A 23709-nucleotide genomic window follows, 5' to 3' on the forward strand; every position below is an offset into this window, starting at 1 on the left:
TCCATAAACTAACTTTGAGATTAGTTGCTGTTCTTTTTCTAGTTCTTTAAAGTGTAAAGTTAGGTTGTTTATTTGAGATCTTTCTTATTTCTTTCTTTTCTTTTTTTTTTAAGATTTTATTTATTTGAGAATAATAGAGAGCGCATGAGAGGGGGAAGGTCAGAGGGGGAAGCAGACTTCCCACTGAGCAGGGAGCCCCATGTAGGACTTGATCCCAGGACTCCAGGATTGTGACCTGAGCCAAAGGGAGTCGCTCAACCAGCTGAGCTACCCAGACGCCCATGAGATTGTTCTTGTATCTTTTTTTTTTTAAGATTTAAAAAAAATTTTTTTATTTGACAGAGAGATTACAAGTAGGTAGAGCAGCAGGTAGGGGAGGGAGCAGGCTCCCCGCTGAGCAGAGAGCCCGATGCGGGGCTCAGTCCCAGGACTGTGGGATCATGACCGGAGCCAAAGGTAGAGGCTTAACCCACTGAGCCACCCAGGCGACCCTCGTTCTTGTTTCTTGATGTGGCATCTATCACTGTGAACTTCTCTCTTAGGATTGCTTTTGCTGTATCCATAAATTCTGGCTTTTACCACTCTTTCCATCCTTTCCTTATGCCTGCATTCCCGTTCTCCACTGGACATGAGCATCAAAGGCCAGATGATCCGGGACCTTCTGAACCTAACAGGCATCATTCTGCCCAATGCAGAGGGTGTCATGTCCAGCTCCGGCAGCCCCAGTGCCAGGTCAGCAGCAGGAGCAACCTCCTAAAGACTGTGGGAAGGAACGGGGCCTGGGCGCCCCCTCCTGCTCAGTCTCCCGTGCTGCGCACTCTGCCCCTGTAATTTACGTAAGCACCATGGCTGTGTCTGTGTCCCTAAAAGCATGTTTGATTCCCCAGCTCAGGAATCTCCACAGGGCCTGGGAATCAGCTTTTAACTTTTCACAGGGACATTTGAGGTCCTGGCCTCCTTTTCCCAGGTGCCCCCTTACTCTTTTAAGGCTTAGGATGCTCTGTTTCCATTTTCATATGTCTTTAGGTATTTTCTGATTTTTTGCTTCTAGGTTTCTTCTCGGTTATTCAGTAGTCTGTTGTTTAATCGCCACATTTTTATGAATTTTCCAGTTTGGGGTTTTTTTTGTTTTTTTTTTTTTTTTTTTTTGTAATCAGTTTCTAGTTTCATACCCTTGTCAGGACAAACGATGCTTGATAAGATTTTAATCTTCTTAAATTTGTTAAGACTTGTGTTGTGGCCTATCATGTGATCTCTCCTGGAGAATGTTCCATGTGTGCTTGGAGAAGAATGCATCTTCTGTCGTTTTTGGATGGAATGTTCTGGAATGTTCGGTGTGAGCCTGCTAAGTCCCTCTGGTCTGCTGTGTCATTTGAGGCCAGTGTTTCCTTATTGATTTTCTGTCTCAATGATCTGTCCGGGGGATATCAAATTCCCCTACTATTATTGTACCGCTGCTATTTCTCCCTGTAAGTCTGTTAGTATTTGTTTGACATACTCAGGTGCCCATGTTTTATACCATCGCCTGTTTATGGCTTAGAGGCTGATAAGTTCTGAGGGCTGGGCCTGTGTCCTTCCTACCTCTGTATCCCCCAGTGCCAGGCACAGCCCCAGGTAGAGGGAAGGTTCTCAGTAATTCTCAGTAATGTTTAATAAAAAACAAATTTCAGGGGCACCTGGGTGGCTCAGTCAGTCAAGCGTCCAATTCTTGACTTCAGCTGAGGTCATGATCACAGGGTGGTGAGATGGAGTCCCGCGTTGGGCTCCGTGCTGGGCGTGGAGCCTGTTTGAGATTCTTTCTCTCCCTCTGTCCCTCCCTGCTCTCTCTAACAAGAGAAAAAATATTAAAAAATATAAAAACCAATAAATTTCATGTAGCAGCCACAGGCCTGTGACGGACACTGAGCAGTGGCTCCCTCTGGTGGCAAACTTTGTGAGACTCTCGTCCGCTCTGTGGTCTGGCTTGTGCGACATTAGCAGGAGTGAAGAAGAGACAGCGAGGGCGGTGGGCAGAACGAGTAAGCCTGACCCTTCAGGGCTCAGCTTTTCAAGTTCAGAAACTAAATCGGCAAATTCAGCACGGGCAGACTATTAGGGACTGACCAACGTTGGCCAAACCCACAGAAACAAATTGTGGATCGGGGAGGCCGTGTATTTACTAAGGACGCCAATCCTCTGGGGAAATCACATAGAAACCCTGTATCCCAGTTATCTATTGCTGTGTGATAACATAATGGCATAAACCAACGTTTTGTTACATTCTTGATTCTGTGGGTCAGGAATTTGAGCAGCGCGCATCAGAACGGACTTAACTCAGCTTCACAGTGTAGTGGGGCTTCCCTTTCAATGGCTGGCAATGGCTAGGATGGCTCAAGCGGGGCCGTATTTCTGGGCCTTGCACCTGACTTTTGGCTGACTTCTTCAGTTTTTCCCCATGTCATGACTCCTGGGCCTGGAATTTCCAAGATAGTTTCTTCAGTTGCATGTTCGGTGCCTGGGCTAGTTTGGCCACATCAGCAGAGTTTCTCTCTCTCTCTCTCTCTTTCCATGTGGCTAGCCTGGGCTTCCGCACATCATGGTGGTCTCTGGATAGTCAGAGTTCTTGCAAGGTACTGGCTTCCCCCAGAGTGAGTTGCCAAGAGCTGGAAGGTGAACGTGGCCAGTTTCTTAAGACCTGGGCCTGAAAACCGGCACAGTGTCATTCCCACTGTATTCTACCCATCAAAGCAGTTACAGATCCCCCTCAGATTCCAGAGAAGACGTAGACCTCACCTCTCGATGGGAAGGGTGTCAATGAATCCGTGGCCATCTTTAATCCACCACATCCTCTTCCAGGATCCAAGTACCTAGGGAGAGAAAATAGTCATTACATTAGTGGTGCTTAGTGTCCGGAGGCCCCAGAATGAAAGGAGAAGTGCACGAAAGGAAATTTCATCAGGCTTTGGAGAAACCTGGTTGAATGGGCCTCTCTGGTGCCTGTCCCTTAGATTAAGTATCTCTCTCTTGAGAGATGAAAGCTGCCAAATTCTTGCTGCTTGGCTCCCCTCTTCTGGGTTCTGTAATGGCCACTCTCGTTCTGTTAACACATTCTTTCTTTGGTTTGGCTAATACCATTGATTAGATGGATTTTCTGCTCCAGGACTCCTGTTACCATCCAGCCTTTCAGAGATTATCCTCTAGTTACCTTTAGTTGGCTCTCAGATGGATCTGGCAGACATGAGAGGTTGTCCTTGAGACTATGGCCAAACTGGGTGGATGACTTTTAAGCCACAGGGATGGGAAATTCGAAACCAGGTATTAAGGTCGAAGGTGTGAATCATACCAACTTAGCGATGGCTGTTAGAATTTTTTTCTTACAGATAAAGTTCTGTGGTCAAAAGAATACCGAATAGTCAAGGTAGCGATATTTCCGATTGGGAGAGCGTAGATGACGTACGTGTCCTGGTAAGGGACTAATTAATTATAGTATCTTCATATGATGGAATTTTATGCAACCATTAAAACAGACCTTAGCTCTGTATATTAATATGAATTGCCTGCAAAGAGATGGGAAGAAAGTAAGGCACAAAACTAAATATATGCATGTATATATTTGGTAGGTGCATAAAATCTTTCCAGGAGGACGCGCAAGAACTTGGTAATGAATGGTTGCCTCTGTGTGGGGGTATTGGCATTGGAGAGGGGAGTTAGGATGAGGTCTTATCTTTTATAGCAGGACTGCTCTGGACCTCCACCAGGTTTTCTGAGAGGACCTATTACCATAAAAACAACAACATCCCCGGGCGCCTGGGTGGCTCAGTGGGTTAAAGCCTCTGCCTTCAGCTCAGGTCATGATCCCAGGGTCCTGGGATTGAGCCCCGCATCAGGCTCTCTGCTTAGCAGGGAGCCTGCTTCCTCCTCTCTCTCTCTCTCTGTCTACTTGTGATCTATGTCAAATAAATAAATAAATAAAAATCTTTAAAAACAACAACAACAGCCGAAGAACAGAAAGCAGGAGATAAGCGCATGGCTGACTGCGTGCTTCCTAGTGTAACATAGTATTTTGAGGTCCTCTGATGGCCCTTCCCCTCGCACCCTTGTTTGGCTCTGGGTCTTTTCGATTTCCACCTCTGTGCTACACCCTCTTTCCACTTCTGCGTCCGCTGCTGATGGCACATTCCTTGTTCTTGTGGTGCTCTCACTGTTCCACCCATGACCAGCTCTGTGTGTAGGCAAAGTGCGCTCAGCTCAGCACACCATGGGTTTGCTTCGGGGTGGGTGAAGGCTGCAGGTTTGGAGCGGGGGGAGTTGAGCGGTGCTTCTGTCTCCACCCCAAAGCCCCTCTGAGGGCGCCCCAGGTGCCTTGTCTTGAATCACCCACTCCCCTCAGCCCATTGTTTGTCTAGAGTGCTAAGTCCCAGGGAAATTCTCTTTTTTTTAATGTATATTTTTCTTTTTTTTTAACATCTTAATTTTATTTTTTTCAGTGTTCCAAGATTCATTGTTTATGCACCATACCCAGTGCTCCATGCAGTACATGCCCTCCTTAATACCCACCACCAGGCTCACCCAATCCCCCATCCCCCTCCCGTCCAAAATCCTCAGTTTCTCGGAGTCCGCAGTCTCTCATTGTTCGTCTCCTTCTCCGATTTCCCCCAATTCATCATCACTAGCCGTCAGGGAAATTCAAATCAAAACCACATTGAGATACCACCTTACACCAGTTAGAACGGCCAAAATCAACAGGACAGTCCCAGGGAAATTCTTACTGGCCTACGGTGCGTGTCTTTGTAACTTACAACACTTCTGTCTTCTTGCATAAAAATGGACATTTTTACGATTATTGAAGTAATGGATACACACGTGCATCACATTTTTTTTTGCAAACTTGTTTGTAAAGTAAAAAAAAATCAGAACCATGTTAAATGCCCATGAGGAGGATAAAGAAATTGTGATATAGTCCTACAATGGAACAATATGGGACAGTCATAACAAATGCACAAGCTTTTAATGTACCCATATATAACTCAAAACAAGGTTGACTAGAATGACAGGTACAATAGAATACTATTTCTGTAAATTAAAAACCGCACAAAAGTACCATAGGCTGTCGCTGAACACATATATATGTAGTAAAATTATTTAAACATTGATGGAAAGAATACATTTCAAATTCAAAATAGTGGTTGTTTTGGGAAGGGAGGGCAAAGGGAATGATAAGAAGGAGACTTGGAAATGTTTTCTTTTCTTTTCTTCTTCTTTTTTTTTAATGTTTTCATTTTTTAAAAATATTTGAGGGGGCGCCTGGGTGGGTCAGTGGGTTAAGCCTCTGCCTTCAGCTCAGGTCATGGTCTCAGGGTCCTGGGAGAGCCCCACATCCGGGTCTCTGCTCAGCGGGGAGCCTGCTTCCCCCTCTCTCTCTGCCTGCCTCTCTGCCTACTTGTGATCTCTGTCTGTCAAATAAATAAATAAAATCTTTAAAAAAAAAAGGTTTGAAACAAATATGACACATAATAACGGTTCTTAATTTTGGTGGGTGGGTGGTATGTATTTATAATGTTGTTTTCTTTAACTATCCAGTAAAATATCCGGTAAATATTCATAATAAAAAAAAAAAGCAGTCCTGCTCATCCTAAGTCCACATGGAGCCACTGGCTTGGTCTGATCTCAGAGACCATTCAAGGCCAGGTTGAGAGCAAGGAGGACCGGGGAATGCTGTTAATTATTTAGCACCTTCTGTCTCTTGGAAATGTGAATTCCACTTGTGGGAGGGGGTTGGGGCTAAATTCCTGACGACACTTTGACAGTCCTGAGACAGGACTATCCCAGTGGGGCTCCTCTTCACCTCTGACCCCGAGTGGGCCTTCTGTCGGCCACACCTGTCAGTGGAAGGAGAGTGGCTCGTGCTGACCGTTCCCTCTCTCCTTCTGTCTATCCAGCTGATGGCTGCCAACTTTTAGGGGCAAGCTTGTTGCCACCCGCAAAATAGTACGTGGAGTTTGTGAGTTTACTTTTGTAAAGTAAAAGCTATTTCCTTGCTGTTTTCATGTTTTTTGTTTTGTTTTGTTTTGTTTTGCTGTACCAAGAGCCTCCCTGAGGAGTCCACTAGTCAGTACACGGAACAGGCCCTTAAGTAGGAAAACAGAACATTGCCATGTGGTATTAATTTTTCCTAGTGGAGATTTTAGATGATTTTAATGTTATTTTCTTTTTTCCTCTTGTGACAGCTTTATGGAGGTAGAATCACGCGCCCTATCATCTATCCCACTGAATGGTTACAAGGCTTTTCGGAGATTCTCAGACTTATGTGACCATCACCACATTAATTTTAGAATATTTTCATTGCAGGACAAGTGAAGAGATACATGTTGACTGAATACATGTCTATGTACTGTTACAATTCCTAAGGCCATGTTACAATTCCTATGAATTACTCTTGTTGTTTTACTTAATCCACTAGATTAAAAAGAAATGCTATTTATTAAAAAAAAAAAAAAAAAAAAGAATATTTTCATTGCCCTGGAAAGAAACCCGGGGCTTTCTAGCATCACCCGGGCTCCGTTCCCTCCCCATCCATTTTCCCTCTCTGTGGATTTGCCTATTCTGGGTATTTCATATAAACGGGCTCACTGGCTATGTGGTCGATTGTGAAAGGTGCCTTTCACATAGCGAGCTGTTTTCCAGATTCATCCTCGCTGGGGCCTCTATCAGTCCTTTCTTCCTTTTTACGGCTGAGTAATATTCCCTCCCAGGCTATGCCCCAATGTGTTCTTTTACCCGTCTTTTAATGGAGGTTCGTGGGGTTTCCACTTTGGGGTTTGGTATTATTTTTTGAGTTTTCAAGGTACACATAACTGTCAAAGAGAAGCACAGGAGATATTCGTGAAAGTGGTGAAAATAGATTTTCCTCAGTAATGCGTGACAGGAGGGGAAAGAGATAAATTCCCTCTGCTTTGTGAGGCGGTGGGGGGTATGACTAGGTGTTTTAAGAGGAGAGGGAGGGAGGGGGGAGCGGGACGGTGCGGGCCTGAGCAGAGTCAGGGAAATGAAAAATCACAAAAAGCAGGAAACGGGTATTTGGTCCATGTGAGACTCATCTGGTTGGTTAGCCGGGGCTTATCAGAGTTAGACGTCTACGTGTCCTCAGGGACTGGACACAGGGGCCTTATTTTTAGGTGTCGGCTGGAACAAACAGGAAATTCTTTTGGCAGCCTTGGGTTTTCTTAGGCAGGCCTTTCTCCGAGGGATGAAGGTCATCCTAGGGATGCTACTCCGAGCTGTTAGAAAGCATGTTGGTGTGCTCAAGTCTTTCTTGGCCACAGCTGAGGCCTAGCGAAGAAGAGGGCTGGGAAGAGCCTGACCAGAATCCGGTTAAGGAGCAAATCTCTATCCCAACCCAAAGCTGAGTTTCCTAACTCTGTTTGGGTACCTGGCCTGACAAGATTAAAAATCTGAAAGCTATGGCCCTTTACAACAGCAAAAAATGAGTCTGTATACAACATATTACATAGAATTTCAACTTTCCCTCCCCACCCCCAGCCTGTTTGCACACCCCAGGTTAACCATCCTCTGCCTAGAGGCAGATCAGTGCATTCTAGGCACCATGCCTAAAATGTGCGCAATGGCCATTATGACCTGCCTTGAGTTATTGACCTTAACATATGGCTAGCCACAGTGTACCTTGGGGATCAACTAATAGTATAGTTCTCTTACTTATTTAACTGACGAAATGTCAAGAAGAAAAGGCAAAGCTAAGTCCCGACTGATTTAATCAATAAAGATAGGACAAGCCACTTTCAGGTTTAGACATATGACGGCTTACATAGTGAAAGGAAAAAGAGGCAAAGGTCCCAGTTCCCCGTGAACCCTGTCCCACACATTCAAAAGGACAACACTGAAACTTGCCCACCAGATGAGAGCAATGTGAGTTACAGGGTACCCTGTTGCTGATGCGTTCCTTCTAGACGGCAGCCAGAGGCATTTCTACTCTGTGGCTCTTTTCGGGGTGGTGGTGAACCAAAAGCCAGCACTTCATCAGAACCTAGGAGGTGAAGAGAAACTGTTTCATGACAACCTCCCAAGGGAGATTAGGAAGGCGAATGGGAGATCCCTTATAGCAGCTCCTTATGGAACATTCTCTCATATTCCAGGAAGATGGCAGAGTGTTCTGCCAAAACTCCTAAGCTATGGCTCAAGTCATCAAGGGTGTGGATGTGTACGGGGCTGCTCTGCGATTCTCCCCTGACCTTTACATATACAGATACAAGAGAGAATTCTCGGGGCTGGGACCACCCCACCAGATAAACAGTCCAGTTCTACTGATAGGAGCTCATCCCGAATTTCTCCCTTATTTACCAACTACCATTCTAGAACCCTCCTGAACCCTGACAGCAGGACCCTGAGGAGTTGTCACCTCATAGTCATAACCGTTATCGGCAACATCTGTTAATGCCCAAGAGTGGCAAACATAGCTGAAGGCAAGGGAAGCACCAGGTTAGAGTCGTTCACCCTGATTCTCCTTGCTGTGTCCATATTCCAATAGGCTTGGTTTTCCAAGAGGCAGGTGTGGGAAGAAAAATGGTAGAATGAGAAGAGTTAATTATATGGCTGGGGTCCCCCACAGCTTATCCAGGCCTCTCGAGAGGATGGAAGGGGATCTGTACAGGCTGTGTGCCAGGCCAGGCCAGCACTGGTACCCCTCGCTCTGTGTCCCCACATTTCCTTTACCACTGGATTGTCTAGCAGGTGTTCCAGACATATTTGTCAGGCTTCTTTGGCTTTGCGTGCCAGAGTCACTAGGCCTTGTTTGGGGGCCCAGTCTTGAATGGTAGATGGATTACTGTGCCCTGGTGCAATGGTGTACCCAGGTATCTATAGGGTCCCTTCAGGGACATCACAGGTCCCCTCTGTTTGCTGATTCCACCAATGCCCATCCAAGGAAACCTTTAGCCACGGGCATCCACTTGGGTCTCGGACAGAGGCTATGGGTCTTGTGTGATCTTCCGCCATATTGTTCCTTCCCAGAGAGCCTGAGACGTGTTCATTCAGGCATTCCGCTGCTAAGCATCAGCCCGCACTGTCAGGAATCAAGGGAAAATGTAGCAAGGTGCATTTGGGGAAGGCTTTTCCAGAATAAGTAGCATAGCTCACAGCTCTGCGTGTTGAACAGTGAGGGTTCTCTTTTCCATGGATGGTTGTAAGCAGTTTTCTTTGGGACCACATAGCAGCAGCAGCCCAGTATCCCCCATGGCTCTCAACTTAGCTCATCTGTCCGTGAATCAGGCTCAGTCTTTGTCAAGGACCTCAGTGTGGTGAGGCCCCCAGGAAGGCTTAGGGGCTGGCCCAGACCCTGCAAGTGAATCAACACATCTGGAGGACAACTGATCACTGAATGGCTGGTGGATGACTTCCCCAGAGGAACTGCTGCCATCTATTAGGGGATGCTTGTTAGGCCATGCCCACCTTGTTGGGGTTCTCATTTCCGACCCATCTCACGAGAGGGACACCAGATCGAGCCACACTTTGCTGTGTGGAACTCCGTGTGCACTAGCTCTTGGCAACAAGCCAGTGACAGTCTCTCACTTGGGGTATTCCTGGAGCTGATTTTGGGCGAGGGCCATGTTCCAAACCCTAGAGAACCAGCTTCCTGTGGCCACATTATTTTGCTGCAGAACTCAGTAGTCACTGACCTGTGTGACTTGAATGGTACGTGAGGATTGACCCAAGTAGAATGGTAGTCTGTACTGTTGCATTATTTTGTGTTTTAAAAAAAATCAGTTCATTCATTCATTCATTCATTCATTCATTTGAATGACATCTACATCCAATGCAGGGCTCAAACTCATGACCCTGAGATCAAGCATCACAAGCTTTTCCCATGAGCCAACTAGGCACCCCCGGATTGTTTTCTTAAGCATCATGTTTGTCTGTACCAGTTCTTTGATCGAGACAGTGATCTTTCCTTCTACCCCTTCCCTTTTCCTGGAATCCTGCACTACTTTATTGATAACACATGACTGAGCTGAGAGAACAAGGTAGACCCTCAGTGGTCCACTCAACCCACAAACACTGTTCTGATCACTAACACACTAGTGTGTATTAGTGTGGGGAAGCACACTAACACTGTGCTTCCCCATTGGGAACATCCATTACAGTGCAGAGAAGTGTTAAATGTCCTGAACACATCTATTCCCATGACACATTCAGTAGTATCCATTATAACCACCCGAGTGTATATTGGCTCAAAAAAGGCTCACCCATGATGATTGTTGATTTTCTGTGTCATCTTGGCTAGGTTATGATATTTGGTGAGTCTAGTCTAGGTATTTCCATGAAGGTGATTACCATTTAAATCAGTACCCCTTGTGTAGAGCAGTTACCCTCTATAATGTGGGTTGGTGGGCCTCATCAAATCAGTGGATGGCCTTAAGTGAAAAGACTTAATGTCCCTAGAAGAAGGAAATCTGCCTCCAGGCTGCCTTCAGACTCAAGACTACAACATCAGCTCCTGCTGGAATCTCCAGCCTTCTGGCCTGCCCTATAAATTTGAGACTTGCTACCCCCCACAACTGCATGAGCCAATTCCTTAAAATAAATCTCCCTCTAGATATACATATAGCCCTGTGGTTTTGTTTCTCTAAAGAGGTCTGATTAACATACCCACAAAATTACATCAGTCCGTTGTCCCATCTGAGAGTCACTTCCAAATCCAGCTGAAGTAATTTTTCAGCCATGCCCTTGGGTATTTCTCAGCATCCTAATGACTTGTGCCCAGAGGCCAAAAACGCTGGAAAATTCTGACAACCTTGGTTGCCATCAAGTTCCCAACACATTTTAGCCAGTGAGTGCATACGGACCCTAGTCCTCCTCAGGGAAGGAGGGACTTGGGCCTCTGCCCTAGTTGTGTTTGTTCTTGAAGGGGCTAAGGTCTGGGGAGAGGGGCAGAGTGGAGGCCCCAGTCTGTACCGCTCCAAACCACACAGACCTCAGCAAAGGTGCCTTGGTCCTCTTGCCCCTCCTTCTGTTGGTCCACAGTCAGTGCCGATGGTGACTGGCGATTCTCCCCTCCTACAACCTGGGTCTTTCAGTTCTGGTAGTGAGAGAATTTCCTTCCTGGGCAAACTGTCAGTCTCCAGTTTGGCGATGTAGGTCAGATGGTCCAGATGGTCCTACATCCTGGATGCCTGTATTCCTATGTTGTCCCATGTGTTCATTGTGCGAGGGTCGCCATAACAAAGGACAACAAGCCGAGCAGCTTAACAGAGATGTACTGTTTCATGGTTTCTGGAGGCCAGAAGCCCCGAACCAAGGTATTGGCAGGTTAGGTTCCTTCTGAGGGCTGTGCAGGAAGGAGCTTTTCCAGATCTTTTCTCTTGCCTGGTAGAATGCCTGTCTTCATGTTCGCTTGCCGGCCTCCCTGTATGCATGTGCATCTGCATCCAAATATCCTTTTCTTAGAACATCACTTATATTCGATTTGGGCCCACCCTACTGTTCGCTGGAATACTTCTTTATTCTATTTTAAAATAAGGTCACATTCTGAGGTACTGGGTGTTGGGACTTCAACATATGAATTTGCAGGGAGGGCACATTTCAATTCATAACACGCCCCTCTCCCTGCTTAGCCTGAGGGGCATTGACCTTACTCTCAATCTAGGCTTCCATTCTGGGAAGTTGGTTGCCCAGAAACGAATAGTTTCCCAGCATCTGTCTTTGGGGTGCAGGAGCAGATTTAACTGTCCCCTAAAGCCCGATGGTGCCCATTGAACAAACAGTTGGATCTCAGCATAAGTGACTAGCTCTGATCATCTGGGCCCTCATGTTTTCCACTATAAATCCAGCTGTGGTTACAACGTCCCTACGGGAAGTTATGGCTTCCTCCCTTGTCATCCCTGGGTGCTTATCAGATGGTGGTTTTGTTACGGATGGAAGGACCCAGTGCAACAAGCCACGATCCATCTTCATCTGTCTTTCCCTCAACAGCTGAGGTGTTTGTGCTCGTGGCTGGAGTGTCTAAGGAGCATGGGGTCCATCATTAAGTGACAAGTTGATTTCCATTCCTTCTCATCTGGTGGAACTGGTGTGGTTTTCTTTTCTTTTCTTTCTTTTTTTTTTTTAAGATTTTATTTATTTGTCAGAGAGAGAGAGAGAGGACAAGCAGTAGGAGCAGCAGGTAGAGGGAGAAGCAGTCTCCCTGCTGAGCAAGGAGCCTGATGTGGGGCTATATTCCAGGATCCTGGGATCATGATTAGACCTGAGCCAAAGGCAGATGCTTAACTGACTGAGCCACCCACGTGTCGCTGGTGTGGTTTTCTCATCTGCTGTCTGAAGTGACCAGACTTCAGGGTCTCATTAGGCTTTTGCCCAAATCTTTCCAGAATTTTCCTTTCCTATTCATTGTAAGAGGGGACTTCAGTTTATCTCTGAGCAACTGAGTGCCCTTGATAACAAGGCATATTTTACCTGTAGCCACAGCCAGCTGTCCGATGGAAACAGTGTTGCTTTCCTTTGTGATCCAGAAGAGTAAGGAACAACTGTGGAGTGCGGAGTGCTTTTTAACCATTTTTTGAGGCCCTTTCCCCTTTTGCTCTAAAAACCAACACAACTCACCAAGGCTCTCAGGGACCATGGTCAAAGACCCTTGTCACCTTGTCACTAAACAAGTCCACTGGGTCTGTGACTGTCTACCAGGATCCTCTTACAGACTTTGCTAGCTGGCCTGTGGGTTCTCACTGTCTTTCTCCTAAAAGAATGCCGTGACCTCATCAGCTTTGACAAGGAGGGTTTAAAAACCCCACGTAAGTCAACCTGTCAGAAGCAATGGGCTGACACCCCCCCGACCGGTGCTATGTGGTTCCTTTTTACAGGGGCAACTTTTTTTTTTTTTTTTAAGATTTTTATTTATTTATTTAACAGAGAGAGAGAGAGAGAGAAAGCACAAGCAGGGGGAGCAGCAGGTGGAGGGAGAAAGAGAAGCAGGCTCCCTGCTGAGCAAGGATCCAGGTTCCTTAGGCATGAGCCTAAGGCAGATGCTTAACCAACTGAGCCACCTAGGTGTCGTGCAGGTGCAGCTTTTCTATCAGGAATATACTGCTTTTTAGTTGGCAAAAGACGGCCGTTTTTCTCTGGCTGCCAGAGAGATTCCATGCTACCCTACCAACATTGTTTCCAAAAGTACTTGGCAAATGGACTCTGAATCTTACCGGTCATTCCTTCTGAGACGTACAGCTTGCCAACCAACAAGATGTCATTATACAATGAGAAGTTGAGACATCAGGGGAATGTTCCTGACTCTTGAGGAACAGTGTCAGGGAGACGTCTCAATACCGGCCACTCATTTTACAACAGTTTATAGGAGGAGTCGACTCATGGACCTCTCCCGGAATCACTTTCCCTTGTGTTCTTGTTTGGCTGCCATTCGTGTTCCAAACCATCAGTCACTTTGTTTTTGTTTTTGTTTTTGAAAGATTATTTATTTATTTATTTATTTGACAGACAGAGATCACAAGTAGGCAGAGAGGCTGGGGTGGGGGGCGTGGTGCAGGGAGCAGGCTCCCTGCTGAGCAGAGAGCCTGACGTGGGGCTCAATCCCAGGACCCTGGGATCATGATCTGAGCCGAAGGCAGAGGCTTAACCCACTGAGCCACCCAGGCGCCGCCTCCCCCCCCACATCAGTGGCTTTTTACGGAGATTCAGACCAAAGGGTTTAACTCAGGTGCTTCAGGAAGTGGGCAGGGGCTGGAAGGTCAGGGGAAAAGGAGCAGTGCAAGGGAGCAGCTCCAACGGAAGGACAGCTTTGCAGTTAATTTCAATTTTCAGTGGCCTTATTTATTTATTTACTTGTTTGTTTGTTTGCAAGAGCGAGAACGAGTGGGAGGGGGGTGCGAAGGGAGACAGAGGTAGAGAACTCAAGCAGACTCCCTGTTGAGCCCGGACCCCGCCCTGGGCCTCTATCTCATGACCCGTGAGATCATGACCTAAGCCGCAAGGTCCGCTGACTGAGCCACCACAGCACTTTTTCAGTGGCCTTTTATTAACAGGATGGAGAGGGTGGTGGGAAGACCCATGCTCCTCTGCCTTCTCTCTCCTGTTCTGGCCCATGCCATCCGCCGGTGGGAGGACACTTCCCCGCTTGCCCCCCAAATGCACTTATGTTCCTAGATCTTGGGTTCTGCTTTATCCCCATACCTGACCTCATGTTCCCCTTTCTCTAAAAGGGTATTGTAACTTTACCAGTCCTATGTTGGGCACCAGCTGTGTCCAGTTCACACATTAGACTAGGCAAGGCCAAGACATAACCAATTTTTCCGGTAAAGATTTTGACAGTTCATTACTTACAGTAGGAGTGAAAAGAATAAGCCAAAGGTGGCAGCTCCCCAACGTCGTCATCCCATGCACGCAAAAGGACAGCCCAGAAACAAAAGGGATGGATGACAGAGTGTGAATTGCAGCGTACCCCATGGTGGGGGAGGGGCCTTTCTCCATTGCAGCTTGGGGGGTTTATACTCTGTGGCTCACTCCTGAGGGGGGCCGGGGCAGAAAACACACAGCTCAGCAGAGCCCAGAGGAGAAGCTGTCCGTCTCCTGACAGCCTTCCAGGGGACATGGCGGGGGAGGTGCTGGGTGCCCTCGTGGTGGCTCCTGGTTGGCCTCCTGTCGTCCGGTGTCCCGGGAGGGTCACAGCTTGTTCAGCCCCGAAGACCCAGGGAAGGCTGACTTCTAGCCTTTGTGTGTATGGGTACACGCAAGGTCAGGAGGGTGCCACAGTGAAGCTGTCATCCAACAAAGTGACAAAGCCTGTTAGTGTTGGGGCTGGAACTGGAACAAAGCCTCCCGCCAGGCGGTCCCTGATCCCGGCACTGATCTTGCCAGCTGTGAATGAGGGAAAAACACATGACAGCAACAGGCACTTTTTTGCTGTAAAAATTACTCTTGTTTTTTTGGGGGAAAAAATCACATGAATGTGAGTTGTATGCTAATTATTTATGAGTGCATACCACCTGTAGGAGAAAATGTCATTTCGATGTGGCTGATGCAATTTTTAGGCTATTCAACAATATTCTGCACACACACACACATATATCTATCTATCTATATATATGTGTTTATTGTAGAGAAATCAGAAGATATAAAGACACAGAAAGAAGAAAATCCAAAGCGTCCATGATCCCCAAACCCTGCACAGGTCACAGTGCCTTGTACACGTAGGTGCTGGATAAACATTTGTGAAATGAACACATAAATACACACCTGATCTTAGTGATAAGTAAGCATTATCCCCGTTTGCTTATCCTTGGTGAATAGATTTCCACACCTTCCCCGACGTGTCATCAAATATATATACGTGTGTGTGTGTGTGTGTGTGTGTATATTTAAAGATTTTATTTATTTATTTGACAGAGAGAGATCACAAGTAGACAGAGAGGCAGGCAGAGAGAGAAGGGGAAGCAGGCTTTCTGCTGAGCAGAGAGCCTGATGTGGGGCTCGATCCCAGGACCCTGAGATCATGACCTGAGCCGAAGGCAGAGGCTTAACCCACTGAGCCACCCAGGTGCCCCTATATATATATATATACATATATATATATATATATATATATATATATATATATATATGTATATATATATTTTTTTAAATGAAGGCTTACCATATGTTGTTTTTTGCAACCTGCCCTTTATTAGAAATAAATATGGGGGCTCCTGGATGGCTCAGTTGGTTAAGCGACTGCCTTCGGCTCAGGTAATGATCTCAGGGTCTTGGGATCGAGCCCTGTGTGGTCGGGCTTCTGGCTCAGTGAGGGGTCTTCTTCTCTCTCTCCCTCTGCTCCTCCTCCATGCTCATGCTGTCTCAAATAAGTTTTTTTTTTAATCTAAAAATAAATAAATATGCATACCTTTCTATATCAACAAACACTTCTACAACAATTTTTAATGGCTAAATAGTGTTCTGTTGTATGGCTTCACCAGAATTTGCCGAACCTTACCGTTATATATTTAGATTTTTTTTTAATGTGTAAAGCTTTCACAAATATACCTATCACTAAATATCATGCCTGTCCTGATTTCATTCCACAGAATAAAGCCCTAAAATGGAATGGTTGTGCAAAAGATTTTGTTCAGAGGTTTGATATGTATGGCCTGCCAAATTATCACTTAGGAAAGTTGCAAACACAGGGGTTTTGCACAACAAAGGGCCCTCTCAAAGACTCTGCTGCTGTGTTCTTTCTGGAACAAACCAACCCACAAATACCCATCAAAGCTTAATCCTTTGTCCTGGGTTAGGAGCTGACAGCAGAAAGGAAAGGTTGGTCTGGTTCTCTTTCCTCCTTGATCTACAAGAGAGAAAACCTTGGACCCAAAGAAGAACCAACCCAAGCGAACATTCCTTAGCCTCTTTTCTGTTCTCTCTTTTCTGAGGGGCTACTCTTTTTAAAAGATTTTTTTTTAAAATTTATTTGACAGAGAGACAGAGAGAGAAGGAACACAAGCAGGGGGAGTGAGAGAGGGAGAAGCAGGCTGTGCACCAAGTAGGGAGCCTGATGTGGGGCTCAATTCCAGGACCCTGGGATCATGACCCAAGCTGAAGTCAGACGCTTAACAACTGAGCCACCCCATCAGGGGCTGTTTTTTTGTTCACAACAAGTTCTTGCTGAGGCTCTGGAAGCTTTGGGCAACCTAGGGCCTGAGTTCATGACCCTGAGCTCAAGACCCGAGCTGAAATCAAGGCAGTGACTTCACCTGCTGAGCCACCCAGGTGCCCTTGGAGGTTTTAAATATCACCAACTTTTAGGCTTTTTGTTTTGTTTTGTTTTAGGGGACATTCACATAGTACAATTAATCATCTGAGAGTATCTATTAAGTGACATTTAGTGTATTCTCAATGTTATGAAACCACTACCTCGCCCTAGTGTCAAAACTTTTTCAGTTCCCCCGAAAAACACCCGTCCCCAGTTGATCTCGTTTCATTCCTCTCTCCTACTACCCCCTTGATAATTATTAATTTCCTTTCTGTCTCTATGGATTTGCTTATCCAGATAAGTCATATAAAAAGGATCATACAGGGGCAACTGCGTGGCTCTGCTGGTAAAGTGTCTGACTCTTGATCTCAGCTCAGGTCTTGTTTGATCACAGGGTCATGAATTCAAGCCCTGCACTGGGCTCAATGCCGCTGTGGCACTTACTTGGAAAAAAAAAAAAAAAAGGATCATACAGTAAATGGCCGATTGTGTCTAACTTCTTCCATTTGACACGTTTTTAAGATCCACCCAAGTTGTGGCATGTATCCTACTTTATTCCTTTTTATGCGACATAGTATTCCATTGTATGTGTGGACCACAGTTTGCTTATCCACTCATCAACTGATGACATTCGGGTTGTTTCCACCTTTCAACTATTACGAATAATGCCGCTATAAACGTTCGTGTCCAAGTCTTTGTGTAGCATGTTTTCATCTCTCTTGGGCATATACTGAACAGTGGAATTGCTGGATCATATGGTAATTCAATGTTTAAGTTTTTGGAGACCTGCCAAATGATTTTCCATAGCATCTGCACCATTTTCACAATTCCAGTGTACAAGGGTTTCACTTGCTCCATATCCTCACCAAAAACTCATTATTTTCTGGGTTTTTTTGGATTAAGGCCATCCTAGTGAGTGTGAAATGGTATCTTATTGTGGCATTGATTGGTATTTCCTTAATGACCAATGGTACTGATGAGCTTTTTGGCCTTTTGTATGTCTACTTTGGAGAAATGTCAAGTCCTTTGATCATTTTTAAATCACTGTCTTTTTACTGTTGAGTTTTTAAAGACTTCTTTGTATATTCTGGATATCAAATGCTCATCATATGATCTGCAAATATTTTCTCCCATTCTGTTTATTGTCTTTTCACATTCTTGATAGTATCTGTTGATGTGCAAATATTTCAAAATTTTATGAAGTCCTATTCATCTTTTTTTTCTTTTATTGCTCATGCTTTTAGTGTCAAATTAAATAATCCGTCGCCAAATCCAAGGCATAGATTTGCCTCTATGTTTTGTTCTAAGACTTTTATAATTTTAGCTCTTATATTTAGGTTGTTGACCCATTTTAAGTTAATTTCCTTATAGGAAGTGAAATAGGAGTCCCACTTCATTTTTTAGGACTTGGTTTTCTAGTTGTTCCAGCATCATTTGTTGAGGAAACTTTTTTTTCTCTCTACTGAATGGTTTTGGCAAGCTTCACAAAAATCCATTCACCATAGATGTGGACTGTCAGTTCTTGTCCATTGGTGTATATGTGTATTCTTGTGCTACTACCACACTGTTTTGATTATTGTAGCTTTGTGGTAAGTTTTAAAATTAGGAAGTGTAAATCTTCCAACTTTTTTTCTCTTTCTCAATATTTTATTGGCTAGTCGGGGCCTTTTGCAGTTCCATGTGAATTTTAGGATTGATTTTTTTTTTTAAGGTTTCATTTATTTATTTGCCAGAGAGAGAGAGAAAGCACAACTGGGTGGGCGGGGGGAGCAGCAGGCAGAGGGAGAGGCAAGCTGAGGGAGAATCAGTCTCCCTGTTGACCAAGATGTGGGACTGGATCATGACCTGAGCCGAAGGCAGATGCTTAACCGACTGAGCCACTCAGGTGACCCAGGATTGATTTTTCCATTTCTACAGAAAGGGTCATTGGCATTTTGGTGAAGATTGAATTGCATCTGTAGACTTTGGGGAGTACGCCATCTTAACAATATTAAGTCTCCCTATCCATGAACATGGGCTATCTTTCCATTTTATTTAGTTCTTTAATTTCTGCCAGCAATGTTTTGTAGTTTTCAGTGTACAAGTGTTTCATCTCCTTGGCTAAATTTATTCCTACATATTTTATGCTTTTGGGTGCTCTGTATTAGTCTTCTCTGGCTGCTATAACAAAATATGACAGATAATAATAAGACACCAAAACATGAGTGTCTTAAACAATATAAATTTATTTTCTTACAGTTCTGGAGGCTGGAAGTCTGAGATCAGGGTGCCAGCATCGTTGGTTTCTGGTGACAGCTCTCTTTCTGGCTTGTAGACAGCCACCTTTTCCCTGTGTCCTCACATGGCCTTTCTTGGTGTCTACGTGCAGAGAGAGAGAGAGAATGCTCTCTGATGTCTCTTCTTATGTTGTCTCTTCTAATCTTATTGGATCAGGGACTCACTCTTATTTAATCTTAATTACTTGTTTAATCTTACTTCCTTAGAAGCCCCATCTCTAAATTCAGCTAGGTCTTCACCATATAAACTCCCCCAAACATAAATGTTCAGTCCAGAACAGACCCATTTGTAAAGGGAATCATTTTCTTAATTTCCTTTCAAATTACTCTTCCAGGTTTTTACAGCTAGTGACCACTCTTTTGGAGCCACTGTTATCAGTTTCCTGTGAATCTCCTTCCCCACCTCCTTTCTGTCTGTCTTTGTTTCTGTCTGAAGCCTGCATTGTCTGCAACTTTTCTCCACCTGATTCACTGACAACTATTAAATATTAAGTGTCTAAAATAGGTCTAGTGATAATGTCAGACAGTACAGGAAGCAATAACAAAGTATGACATGGTTCCTACCCTTAAGATTTTCAATCTAGTTGAAGAGACAAGATGTAACTAGGGAGCAGTTTATAAGCAACTCCAGTGTGTGGCTCATGCACTAAGATGTAAACTCTCTAAGGGGAGATGGCCTGCTGTGCTCACAGTTGTATCCTCAGTGCCGAGATCAGTATAGGAGAACAGGATATGAGCTCAGTAAATGAATGTTGAGTGAATTCATCGCTCTCCCCCTTCAGAATCTCACTTGGTGGAAACTACCCCTCCCATTCATCTTGGAAGATGATCCCTAGGGGACTGTGTTCTGCAAAGTGGCACTTGGACAGGATCTATCTGAGAACCTTGGGGCTTTATAACTGGCTCAGGTTACAGCCTAATGGTAGGTTCACAGATAGCACACACTCTTTGAGCAAGTATTCTGGTGTCTTTCTAAAATAAGTTCTTACAGAAATAGATCCTAGTTAAGTTCCACTGAGTAAACTGAGAAGAGGAATACGAAGGAAGAGGGAAGAAAGCATAGCCTGTGGAAAGGGGAGATGTCTCAGAAATCTGCAAACTCAAAGCCAGGAAGAGGTGCTGGAGGCTTTGGATTCCAGAGAAGAAACCAGTCCCCAAGGAAATGGTTATAGCTCTAATCTTTTAAAACATGACCCTCTCCAATCCAAGATCATGGTATAAAATCTGAAAAACAAATTACAGTATAAAGAAGGAAGTAACCTATCTATAAACCATGACTCAGAGATAACCACTATGTGCATTTTTATACAACTGTTGCATGTGATTGAATTTGAACTTACCACAAAGAAAAGAAACCGAACTCTAGATAAGTATTTTTTTTCAAAATGAGGTTTTGTTTCTTAAAAAGAGTCCTCTAAAATTAAAGAATTAGAATTTAAAATTTAAAAATTTTAAATGTAAAATTAAAATTTTAAAATTTTAAGAGATAAAAATAAAAGGTTGGGGTTACAAAACAACAACAAATAAACAAACCAACAATAACAATGATAAAAAGTTGGGGGTTATTGTGGAGGTTCTCAACCTGCATGATTTTGCCCCTCTGGGGACATTTTGGCTATGTCCGGAAATGTTTTTGATTGTCACAACTTGGAGGGCAGAGAGATGCTCATGGGTAAAGGCCAAGGATACTGCTAAACATTATACAATACACACGACAATTTTAACTCAACCAAGAATCATTCAGCCCCAAATGTCAGTAGTTCAGTGAGGACCCCTGATTTATTGCATAGTTATGTTGGTTTTAAATAGTACCTATTTTTAAAGGCTCTAAGTTTGTTTCTGGTTAGTAAGTCACAGTCACTTTCCTCAGGGGTCAGTTTTCTCAAGTGGTGGAGAGCATGACCTCCATCTAAGTGGTCTGAGTTTGAATTCTGACTCTTCTATTTCCCAGTAATGTGACCTTGGGCAACCTCCTTGGGCCTAAGTTCCCTCATCTACAAAACTGTGATAATGTTGGGGCGCCTGGGTGGCTCAGTGGGTTGGGCCGCTGCCTTCGGCTCAGGTCATGATCTCGGGGTCCTGGGATCGAGTCCCACATGGGGCTCTCTGCTCAGCGGGGGGCCTGCTTCCCTTCCTCTCTCTCTCTGCCTGCCTCTCTGCCTACTTGTGATCTCTCTCTGTCAAATAAATAAATAAAAATCTTAAAAAAAAAAAAACTGTGGTAATGTTACACCCCTCTCCTACAGTTGTAGTGAAGACGGAATATTTTTTTTAAAGATTTTATTTATTTATTTGACAGAGAGAGACACAGAGATAGAGGGAACACAAGCAGGGGGAGGGGGAGAGGAAGAGGCAAGCTTCCCGCTGAGCAGGGAGCCTGATGCAGGGCTCGATCCCAGGATCCTGGGATCATTACCTGAGTCTAAGGCAGATGCTCAATGACTGAGCCACCCAGGCGCCCAGGACTGAATTTCTAAAATAAGTCAAGTGCTTGGAACAGTGTCTGGTTTATGCTAAGCTCCATGGAAATATTTATTATGATTATCATTATTATTATGCCATTAGTATCTTAAATAAACCAACTGGAAATAAATTAAAATTTACATTTAGGATAATTCTCCTAAGGAATTCAGTACAGAAAAACAGACATATAAGGACTTACAACTTACTTTTTAGAGACAGAGAGAGGGGTGAGTGTGCAAAGGGAGAAAAGAGAAAGAATCCTAAGCAGGATCCACACCCATTGCAGAGCCCAGCATGAGCCTCGATCCCACAACCCTGAGATTATGACCTGAGCCGAAATCAAGAGTTGCAACTTAACCAACTGGGCCACCCAGGTGCCCCCATAAAAGTACTGCTTTAAAAAATGGAACCTTTATGAGAAATAAACCAAGCGAACAAAGCTAGGGCCCACTTAAAATCTAAGGAGTGTATTTATGAATTGAGAGGTTTAGCAAGACTTTCCTGCTTTCTGGAATTACCTGATGAACAGCAGGTGACTCATTATTTCACAAAACACTTTCTTTTTTTCCCTTTAGATTAAAAAAAATTTGAATTCATTCTCGTAGTTCAAAACCCAAAACAATATGACAAGATATACTTCGTCCTGTCTTGCCTCCCACTGCCATCCCCTCCACCAGCCCATAGCTAATCACTTTCGTTAGTTTCTTTATAATGCTGTGTATTCTTATTTGGCCCACCTTTCTTAGACAGAAGATACCATACTTTTCCATTTAACCGCCTGCTTCGGTTGTCTATCAATTTTCCCACATTATAGTCCATCTTTCCATATTACTGCGCAAGGAGCTGCTCATCCTCTTAAGGTGACATAGTATTCTGTTATGTAGACATCCCATACTTTGTTTATAAATATTAGTGTATTGTCCTCAATGTAGATTTGTGTCATTTTAGACTCCCACCAGCAATGTATGGATATGCCTGTTTTTCTCCAAGAATCACTGTAGTTTCCAGACAGTCATCTGTTCCAAACCAGACCAGCAGGCATTACTGGGATGTAGAAGTGGGAAACAAAACTAAAAAGGTGTTGGGGGTTTGTCAAGGTTGTTTTCCTAGGAACTGACAGAATCAGCTGTTAGTTCAGGGTGGATTCTGGGTAACTGAAGGCAATCGAGTCACATGGGTCCTGGGAGAATCTGGTTTTCAATGTCAATAGTAGAACCCAGGAAGATGGCTGTTTTTCTGGACCACGAGTTGGGTGAAGTTTCCTTCTATAATTTGAATGAAAGATCACCTCTCTATAATTTTAACACATCTTTTACAGAAATGCTTTGGTCTAATTTTTGTACTGGGGAGATTCTGATCCCCTTAACATCTTTTCAGTAACAGATTATGAAAGATGAAGTACCTGGGAAAACATTATGTTTCATATTCTTTAAGTCTGTAAGTGTAACTTTGCCAGTAAATTTAGCCTCAGTATTTGTGGATTCTTCTTAAGTTTTACCCCCTAAACCCAAAATATATTTATTTCCCCCCTCATTTTCAGCGACTATAAAAATATTATACTCATGTCAATTTTATACATGCTATGGGTATCAATTGTCAAGTGCTTCAGAAATTCTAAGATAAAATAATTGAAAATTATGTTACTTAACACAGCTAATAAATATTTTTATTTAAAAAAAATTCATGGGGCGCCTGGGTGGCTCAGTCATTGAGCATCTGCCTTTAGCTCAGGTCATGATTCCAGGGTGCTGTTATTGAGCCCTGCTTTGGGCTCTCTGCTTGGCAGAAAACCTGCTTCTCCCTCTCTCACTCCCCCTACTTGTGTTCCCTCTCTCACTGTGTCTCTCTCTGTCAAATAAATAAATAATAAAAATCTTTTTAAAAAAATTTTAAAACTAAAAAAAAAAAAAAAAGAAAGAAAAAGAAAGAAAGAAAAATAAAAACAATTCATACCAGAGTGCCTGGGTGGCATAGTCGGTTAAGCATCTGACTCTTGGTTTTGGCTCAGGTCATGATCTCGGGGTGCTGGGATCGAGCCCCCTCATCGAGCTCTGAGCCCAGCATGGAGTCTACCTGAGATTCTCTCTCTCTCGCTCTCTCCATTGGCCCATCCCGCTTGTATTGTCCCTCTCTTTCTCTAAATAAATAAATAAATTCTTTAAAAATAAATTTTAAAATTTATACTACATAGTGTACTTCCTATTTGAATCTTGGTTTTCTCATTCAGCTTCTTGTTTTTCCTGGAGTTTCTATTGT

The 23709-nt window shown here is 44.1% G+C and overlaps 1 protein-coding gene across 1 annotated transcript in view; it reads left to right on the forward strand.

Annotated features, from left to right (window-relative positions):
* LOC122902315 (sterol 26-hydroxylase, mitochondrial) overlaps positions 1-23709 on the forward strand; it is a 34998-nt gene that overhangs the window by 4710 nt on the left and 6579 nt on the right. The gene's annotated exons all lie outside the window — the stretch shown is intronic.

Source organism: Neovison vison, chromosome 3 (assembly GCF_020171115.1).
Source record: "Neovison vison isolate M4711 chromosome 3, ASM_NN_V1, whole genome shotgun sequence".
In the NCBI taxonomy this organism is placed as follows: Eukaryota; Metazoa; Chordata; class Mammalia; order Carnivora; family Mustelidae; genus Neogale; species Neogale vison.